This window comes from Suricata suricatta, chromosome 5 (assembly GCF_006229205.1).
Source record: "Suricata suricatta isolate VVHF042 chromosome 5, meerkat_22Aug2017_6uvM2_HiC, whole genome shotgun sequence".
NCBI lineage: Eukaryota > Metazoa > Chordata > Mammalia > Carnivora > Herpestidae > Suricata > Suricata suricatta.
In genome coordinates, this window is record NC_043704.1 from 153,826,698 (window position 1) to 153,836,999 (window position 10,302).

Sequence of the window (10,302 nt, forward strand, 5' to 3'; positions counted from 1 at the left end):
TTACCACTTCCTTTGAATTTATCTCTATGGGAAGAAGGCAGTACTTTCCAAAATTTACCTTAACACTCAAAATCCAGGATTAACAGTATTAATTTTGAAATATTTAAACATAAGACAACTACAAGGAATAAAGATAACAGACACTCTATATAAGGCTACCCAACTACCCAGCTCTGGCACATCTTAAGGTCTTTCTGTATTTGTCTCAAGAAAACAGTTCGTAAAAACAAAAACAAAAAACGTTCAATATACCTGGAATTAATTACATAGCCATCCCTGATTCCACTCCCTTTCCTCCTGTTGGGAAATAACCCCTGTGAGGCTCTGGGGTGGCTCAGTCATAAGCATCAAACTTCAGCTCAGGTCATGATCTCACGTTCAGGAGTTTGAGCCCCACATCAGGCTCTCTGCTGTCGGCTCAGAGCCTGAGACCGCTTCAGATGCTCTGCTCCCCCCACCCTTCTCTGTCCCTCCTTCTCTCTCAAAAATGAACATTAAAAAAGGAAATAACCACTACTATGAATTCATTATTCATCATTCCTAAGGATGTTTCTGTAGGTTTATTCCGTACGCATACATCCACACACTGTATGAAAACTACTTTTGCATGTTTCACATTTACATACGGCATCACACCAGCCGTTATTAGGGAGCCTGCTTTCTCATTCAATGTTACAATTTTACAATTTAGCTATGTTAATAGGTGTGGCTCTAGTTTATTCCTATTAATTGCCTTCTGTGATTTCACTGTTTGAGCATGCTGCCATTTGTTTACATAAGATTTTGTTTTCATAAGATCTCTCCTAACTAGGTCTCAGCCCAGCTCCTCCAAAGCATCCACCTAAAAAGAATCAAGTAGGCCTATAAGAATGTGCTTCCTGGGGTGCCTGGCTGGCTCGGTCAGTAAAGCATGCAACTCTTAATCTTGGGGTGGTGAGTGCAAGCCCCACGGTGGCCATGGATCTTACTTAAAAAAGAAAAAAACCAATTAGCTTCCTTTTGTTTGTAATCATCTCTAGAAAATGGACACCGAGTGTGGGGAGGAGCAGGGCTCTGGTGAGGCTGGAAAGCTGGATCACCAGCAGGCGGGGCAGCAGCGGACCTCACTCGGACGACTCTGAGCATTAAGCATGTTCCCCCTAAGCCGTGAAACAGCCAAATCTGGTTCTCTGGCCAAATCAGAAGGCCTACAAGGCACCAAAGCCTTTTAACACCTCAAAAATCCGCTTTTATCTAACCACACACCTAGAAAAAGCGTGTAAATGGTAAGAGGGAAACCCATCACTTCCTTCACTGGACGCTGGGCCTTGACCCTTCTCCCATTTCTAACTGTTCGCAGTACACAAGTGAATACGAAGAGGGTGAAGAGTTAATAGTAAGACTCAAGAAAACAGGATTTGTTATATAAATAACAGAGCATGAATTCTAAGAAAATGTGGCCTGTCAACTTGGGCGAGCCCTAAAATTTATCCTGTTAAATATGCCGCCTCTGGCAAAGGCAAAAAGAAGCATCTTTTGGAAAAATATGGTGGCTGTCTTTCAGGATGCAAATCTTCTGAACTTACAGTATTCTCCAAATATTTCCTACGCTTCCTTTTAACAGAGTCAGACGAACTACACTTAACTCCTGGCTCCACTACTTGGTAGGTCAATACCTACATCTTACAGGCAAGTTATTTAACCTCTCTGAGACTCTGTCTCCATGGACACAGAATAGGGGTTACAGGGGCACCTGGGGTGGGGCCTCCGTCAGCCAAGTGTCTGACTCTTGATTCAGGCTCAGGTCATCAACTCACGGTTGCGAGATCGAGCTCCGCCTTTGGTTCCGTGTCGGGCTCCGTGTGCTGAGCGGGAAGACTGCTTGGGATGCTTTCTCTCCCTTTCTCTCTGCCCCTCCCCTGCCCGCTCACTCGCTGGCTCTCTCAAAGTAAATACGTAAGTGAACCTCTTTTTTAAGTAAAATAAAATAGGGATTAAAATACCTACATCTAAATGTTCTTCGAGGATGAAAATAAGATATGCATGTAAAGTACCTGCATACAGTCGGCATAAAATAAATAGCAGCTTCCATGACACCTTGCATATTCCCTTCATAGACCGCTGTGTTTGAGCACCTCCAATACATGGGTAGGTCTCATCCCTCGGTGCAGTCCAAGTACCCAGTATTGGTGAATGCCACATACGGTGCTAAATTAATGTTTATGAATAAATGAATTAGAAATAATATACATTGTAAGAAGAAATGTTTATTGCACATTTATGTACTTCGATATGCAATATATGTATATACATGGGTATATACATATATTATACTGTTTAATTGTCATAATAATGCTGGGAAGTGTTAACTCCAATAGAATCGAGGCTCAGAGAGATTAATTAAGTTATCAAAGTTCACACAACTCCTATGTAATGGAGCTAGAACTCAAACCCAGGCCTAGGCCTTTGAAAGTTACACTCCATCTACCGCATCCTGCGCAGGCACTACCAGAAGGTGTCAAGAGAAAGTAACACATGAGCTGGATCTTGGAGGATGACTAAGAATCCGTCAGGCACATGAGGGAAAAGGCAGCTCAGCAAGGTGAACCAGTGCATCCACAGTGGAGCGAAACAGAAAGGTAGTTGGGGGTCGACCCATAGTTCATGACGCCCCTGGACGGGAGACTGTAAAGGTGGTCTAGGGTCAGTCCGGGAAGGGCTTACAGGTTATGTGACATCATGTTCTTATCTTGGGGCCGCCGGGGAGAAAGAGCTAAGCAGGCGGCATGGCCAGAGCTGTGCTTTAGAAACGGACCTCCCGCAGCCTCATGGAGGAAGAACTGGGAATGAGAGCCAGAGAGGCGGCAGGAAGATGGAACATGCAACTGGCCATTTGCACAGGCTCTCCCATCTCTGAGACCCTGATCACTCTGTATGATTTTCTAAGTGGCATCTTACCATCAGTGGCCAGCACAACTATGATCTCTGTACAAAGTGGGTCACACTTCCTGAATGAGGATTTCTTTCTCAGGAAAGTTTCACCTGTTTACTGACCCGGGGGCAAAGGAAATGAAGCCACCCAGCTAAGGAGCTGGCTTTGGCCTTCTGTTTCAGGTAGCATCGGCCCTTCCCTCCCTGCCCTGCGGGGACACCCTGCAAGTACCCGGCACCCCCCAGAGCCCGGGCCGTGTCTGCAGAGCTGGGGCTCCGGCATGTCCCTCTCCCCGGTGCTGCTCTGTCCCTTCGTTCTCCTAGACTCCATCAAGATAGTCGCTATTTTTATACCATTGTATAACTATGGGAGACTGTATTTTAAACTCAAATGCTTATTTATCTTATCTAGTACTTTTGTATTAGCTTTCTGCACAAGGATACTCAAGATTAAAAGAAATCCTCAGCTCCAATTTTAAATCTGCAAAAAGATATACTGTACAAAATCTGTTTGGGTAAGTTCCTAAAAAAGAGTGAAGGAAGTCATAGGTTTTGTCTTTCAGAGCCCCCTCCCCCCCGCAAAACGCAGACTAAATCTTCCCTGCCAGATTGTAAAATGTCTTGGTCTTCTCTTCTGCTTAAATCACGACCAAAAACTTACTTCTGAGGGAGGCTGGCACTATATTAAGCTTGACACCGCTTCACATTAAGGAGGCGACCAAAATTTAAGGCGAGTACAGAATCCAGAAACAGACGCACATGCATTATAATAAAGGTTCAGCAGCACAACAGAGACGAACGGGCTGCTCAGTAAATGAGGTGGAAACAACTCAACGCCCATGTGCAAACACGTCAACTCCTGCTCCTCAGACGGCAGCGACCTCTCATTCCGCCAGGGGAGCTGCTGTTGGAAAGCCAGAAAATATAGCATGGATGTGGAACATTTGGCACCTCTTTTTTAATTAAAAAAAATTCTAATGTTTATTTATTTTTGAGAGAGAGAGCACGAGCAGGGAAGGGACGGCGGAGAGAGAGGGAGGCACAGATTCTGAAGCAGGCTCCAGGCTCTGAGCTAGCTGTCAGCACAAAGCCTGACGCGGGGCTCGAACCCATGAACTGTGAGATCATGACCTGAGCTGAAATCGGCCGCTCAGCCGACCGAGCCGCCCAGGCGCCCCTGGAATCCTTATATACCTGATGGGAATGTAAACTGGTGTAGCTGCTATGGAAAACAGTATGGCTGCTCCTTAAAAAGTTAAACTTACGATTACCATATGAGGGGCCCCTGGTTGAGCATCCGACTCTTGATCTGGGCTCAGGTCATGATCTTATGGTTCATTAGATTGAGCCCTGCGTCAAGCTCTGCACCAATGGCGTGGAGTCCGCTTGGGATTCCCTCTCTCCTGCTCTCTTGCCCCTCTCCTGCTTATGCTCTTTCCCGGGATCTTTCAAAAATAAATATTAAAATAAAAAGGATTACCATTTTGATGCAGCAGTTCCAATCCTGGGTATATACCCATTCACAATGGCTAAAAGAAGCAACCTAGTGCCCACGAACAAATGAATAAATGAGTAAAATGTGGAATATTTTATATGCCATATATACATAAATGTATACAATATGTATGATATGTATATGCCTTCTATATAATATATACACATACATATACAATACAGTTGGCCCCTGAAAAACACAGGTTTGAACGGTACGGGCCTAATTATGTGTGGATTTTGTTACAGTACGGGGCTGTAAACGTACTTTCTCTTATTTTCTCAAAAGTACTTTCCTTCCTCTAGCCTGCTTTTCTGTAAGAACAGAGTATATAATAAATGTAACATACGAAATATGTGTTAACTAACGGTTCACGTTATCAGTAAGCCTTTCTGCCCACAGCAGGCTATCAGCACTTTAAGCTGCTGTGGAGACAAAAGTTACACGGGGATTTCCAAAAGTGCCAGGGGGTCCGTGCCCCTGACCTCTGAGTTATTCAACCGTCAACCGTACGCACGATGGAACAGTGTTCAACCTTAAAAAGGAAGGGAATTCTAACAGATGCTACAACATGAATCCACCTGGAGGGCATTACAGCCAGTGACATGCACCAGCCATACGGAGACAAACCCTGCCAGCCCGCACTTCCACGAGGCGCTAGAAGACTCAAAGTCACACAGGAAGCAGAGTGGTGCCCGCCGGGGGCCGCGGAGAGTCACTGCTTCACGGGGACAGGCTCGGTTCCCCAAGATGAAAGGAGTTCTGGAAACGGATGGCGGCGACAGTTGCACAACAGTATGAATGTGCTTAATGCCACTGAACTGTACGCTTCAAAAATGGTTAAGAGGGTAAAATTTATGTTGTATTTTATTACAATTAAAAAAATTCGAAAATAAAAGAAGTTGCTAAGAGAATAAAAGACAAACCAAAAACTGAGAGGAAATATTTGCAAAACATATTCAACAACAAAGAAGTGTATCCAGAATATAAAAAGAACCTTCTAACTCAATAATAAGAAATCAAACAATCCAACTTTTAAAAAACGGGCAACAATTTGAACAGACAACGCACCACATAATTTATCGAAACGTCACGGGAGCACATAGAAAGGGTCACAGCACGACGGCTGTCAGGGAGATACAAATGACCACCCCGACAAGAGACCGCGAGACGCCTGCCACAACGGCTAGCCAGGGAGCCGACGGTGTTCAGGACCGGCCAGGACACAGGGCCTCTGGAACCCTCACACGCTGCTGACGGAAATGCAAGATGGGACCACCGCTTTGGAAAACAGTTTGGCAGTTTTTTAATAAAGTGAAACATACACTTTTCAGCTGCAGTATTTCCACACAACTGAACGCCACCCGGCAACAGATGTGAGCAAACGACTGACACGGGCAGCCATCTGGGTGCGCTTCAGAGGCCCAGGTGAAGTGAACGAGGCCAGACTCAAAAGGCTGCATAGTGCAGGATTCCATTTAGCGCATGAGCTTCCAGAAAAGGCAAAAAACAACAGGGCAGAGAACAGACGGTGCTCTGGGCCAAGCGCAGAGCGGAGAAGGTGTGATGGGCACAGGGCGTACGGAGACCGACGTTCATATTGTCCATCTTGACTGTGGGGCTGCTTTTAGGGCCTGAGTTCGTCAGCACTCACAGAAATTTGTAACCTTGGGTCACTTCAAAAAGAGTGATTTGTATTGTATGCAAATGTCTCTCGATATAAAATCAAACTTGAAAAATTTCAAAAGGAGAAGGCAGGCCTTTGGCAATGACACAGGGTATTCCTCGGAGCAGAGAAATTAATGCTCACCAACCAGTGTTTAAACATCTGATAGAGTTAGTAAGCTCCTCGCATCACACCCCTGTTTGACGGCTGCTACGGAATGTGTGTGTCCTAACCAAAACCAAAATAAATGTGTTGAGCTGTTTCCTCAAAAAGGGGAAAGAAATATGGCTCTGAGTGAAGTCTCTGGAATTCAGGTCAATGGTTTCTGACTTGAACACAAGTGAGCCAGATACTCAGAACAAATCTAATGACATGCTCAGCAAGGAAGAGGACTCTTGATCCGAATGCGGAGGGACGTGCCCCGTGTAGAGTGCGGTGTAAATTCTGACCGGAACACTGACCTCCTTCTGGCACTCTATAAAAGGCTGCGTTCCCTTCTAGCCATGTTGACAAGCGGGGACCGTAGCTCTCCCAGACCCCCAACGACACTCAGAACCGGCTAAACCCCGACCGTGAGGACTCAGAATATTATCAGGCACGAGGCGTTAAACCACTTCTCTTCAGTTCGTAAAGGGCTTCTAAGTACCAAGATTTAAAACATTTTGGCAAATAGCCTTAATGCAAATCACAATGACAGAGAAACCTTTCAGTTTTTAAACTGAAGCAGCTACCCGGAATCAAAATGAGCTACTACTTAGGTGATTACGTAATCCGGAGCACGCATAAAGACCGAGTCTATTAGCGCTGGTTTCAGAGAACTAGGCCACCAGTGTTTTCAGTTCTGATCCCAGATACAAAAATGTCCACACCCCGACCCGGTGCTACCAGCGGTTCCGAAGCCTTTGCTCCATTATGCAGAGCCATGGAGGCAAACATTTGCTTAATTTTGTTTTAAATATAGCACTGAATATGCATCCTCACTTTGTGAAGATAGAAAGATATACGTTAAATGATTAAAGGAAACTAAAGAAAGTAGACTTTAAAAAGAAAGATAAGTCATTAAAAGTACTAAACTTTAAATGTCTGATAAATCAAGATCTAGGAAATACATTTGAAGGTATATATTATACCTCTAATATTACCCACAAGACTCCTTACACTCCCTGACCTTGGCGTCATCTGTTACTGACAGAGCAAGGGAGAAAAACATATGTTAAAACTACATATAGACATTTAAATCCAGAAACGCTGGCCGCCAGAGTGTGTGCTGACTTCCGGCAGTTCCTGGCACCGTGTACCTACTTCCCTACCCTCCACATCAGCAAGAGACCGAGGCGTCTGCCTCCCTTCTGGGTACATCCAAAGGACACAAAATCCCTATCTCCGAGGACATCTGGCCTTCCTCCCCCCGTGTCCACTATAGCATCATGCACTTAGAAACAACCTGGGTGTCCACCAACAGAAGAATGGATAAGGACCCATACAGTGGGATGCCACACAGTTGTGAAGGAGGGAATCCTGCCCTTTTTAACAACAGGGATGGCTCTCGAGGGCACTCTGGTAAGTGGAGTAAGTCAGACGGGCAAAGACAATACCGCATGATCGCACTTATACGTGGAATCTAAAAACACCGAATTCATAGAAAACACGATCAGATTTGTGGCTGCCAGAGGCAGGGAGCGGGGGAGGGGGACTGGGGGAAGGTGATCATAAGGTACAAACTTCCAGCTGTAAGATAAATAAGCATTGGCGATGTAACAGTAACAACATGATGACTACCGTTAACACTGCTGTAGGGTATATTTCGAAGTTGCTATGAGAGCCAATCCTCAAGGTTTCTATCGTAAGAAAAACAGGGTAGTTGTTCTGTTTTGTAACTCTACAAGGCGGAGGACGCAGCCTAAACTTACTGCAGTAATCATCCCGGGGTAGGTATGTCCATCAAGCCATCACGCCGTACAACTTAAGCTTAAACAGAGGTGTGTGTCGGTTATACCTTAACAAACCGAAGACAGAGAAGTCGGTAAGTAAGCACATGCATACATTCGGCTACCTCCGAGTTAAACCTGAAACTCTGGGGTCCCTCCTGAAAACCTAGTCCTGCCGTTCCAAATGGGGCTCCTCTCCAGCCTGGCCAGGCCAGTGACGCAGAGTCTGGGACGAGCTCCTGAGTCCAAAAACCTCCTTCCAGAGCAGTCAGACTCCAGGCTTTTCCATCACTGGCCGGCAAGCCAAGTCTGGTGGTCACGAGTGCTAAATCCAGAGACAAGCTCTGCTGTGTTTATCCTACGAAGACCTTTCTATTTACTTAAATTGATGCTTTCTTGCTTGAGAAATAAAATGAAAGATATGAGTTTAAACACACTTGCCAATCAAATGGAATATTAGATCAAAAATATATTTAAATCAGGATACTATGAACTCTGATCAAAAATTCTGGTGGCAAGACCAAAGCTTATGAAAGAATCTTTTTAAGGCTGTTAAATGACAATTGTCACTGAAGCCCTACTGATCTAGCCTTGATTTCCCACTGAATTAATTATCATTCTCTTTTTAGGGGGCAATCAAGATTCTCAAAGCACTCACCCCCTTTGACTTTCACGCTCATCAGAAGCACAACGTTGCAATACACCCTTAAAATGAAAACGTTCCAGCTCCAGTCCTCCTTAAAATACTTAGTTTGGATCCGTCTAAAAGCTAATCAGGGGACGTCTGCTTTCAGGAACACGGAGGAGACATACTTCTGGTTCTTTCCTCTAAGTATAACTAAAAAGCCTGGGCACTGTTTACAAAGTAAACATAAGAAGACTCTGAAATGAAAGGTGGAGAGAAGACAGACCCGCCGGGGACTCTGAAACTTGAAGTGACACTGCAGTGATCTCTGGGACTTCCTTTCTGTCGAACAGCCCAGACTTCGCTGAAGAAGGTGCATGAGGCGAACCCCAACAGCTGCGGACAGGAGTTCCCTGAAGAGACTACTCCTTACAACCAGAGGACCGGAGAAGGGACAGTCTGGCAAGACAGAAAACTTCCAGACAATAACAGCTGTATGACAGCCAAACACCACACACGCACACGCACACACACACTGTGGTCCCAAGCTCACCCGAGCCGGCAAACTCGGATGGGTGCCCAGAACCGCACCCCCACCAGGGTGCTCGGAGGCTGGGGCAGCACCAGAGAAGGCCGAGTAGGGAGCAGGACCTGCCGTCCCCGTCTCCCGGAGGGGTCAGCGGGGACCCTGCAGGCGACCCGAACTTCCGCCCGACCCAGCACTCAGGAGGTCCTCCTCCTCGCCCGCCGGAGTGGTGCCAGAGGAGGCACAGGCAGAGGCAGGGTCCCCGGCACCCCGTGGTCACGGGACACTCCCAGTCCAGGTGAGAAGAGACCACGCCCGCGCTGGGATCGCCCCGCCCAGCGGCACGCCGAGGAGGCCGCGCGGGGACCCGGGCCTTCCGTATCCACCTGGCCTGGGCAGGGCGTGCTCCTCCTCCGCGGGCGCAGTGTCAGGACGACCGAATAAAACAGAAGGTTCCAACAGGACCCAGACACTCGAAACAGCATGAAAAGGTCAAGACTTCACTTGTAATTCACGAACATCAAGACCCAGAAAGCCTCAAATGGAGTGAAAAGGGACACTCGGTAGACGCCAACAGCAAGACGACAGACATGTCATTCTTCTCTGACAAACAGCTTAAAGCAGCTCTGAGGGGCACCGGGTGGCCCAGTCGCTGAAGCATCTGACTTGATTTCGGCTGGAAATCAAGAGCCTGCTTGGGATTCTCTCTCTCTCTCTCTCTCTCTCAAGTTTTAAAAATATATAAAAAATAAAACCAAAGCAGCTAAGATAAAAACAACTAGGAGCACTTTAAAACAAATAAATGAAAATAGAAAGGCTCAGGAGAGAAATACAAGATAGAAAAACTGAACGGAAGATTTAGAACTAAAAAACACAAAAATTGAAATAGAAAGCTCAGTGGATGAGAGATACACCGCAGCATGGAGAGAACGAGGAACAAATCAGTAAACCTGAAGACCGGACAACAGAAATTACCCAGTCTGAACCAAGAGTGAGAAAAGAAGAAAGAATAGTTAGTACTGATAACCCACGGGCTGACCAAAGCACTCAATCTTTGCGTCTCGGAGTCCCGGAAGGAGAAGAGAAATGGCAGTGCTGGAAAAGCACTTCAGAAAATAATAGCTGAAACTCCCCAAATCTGGCAAGAGACACACC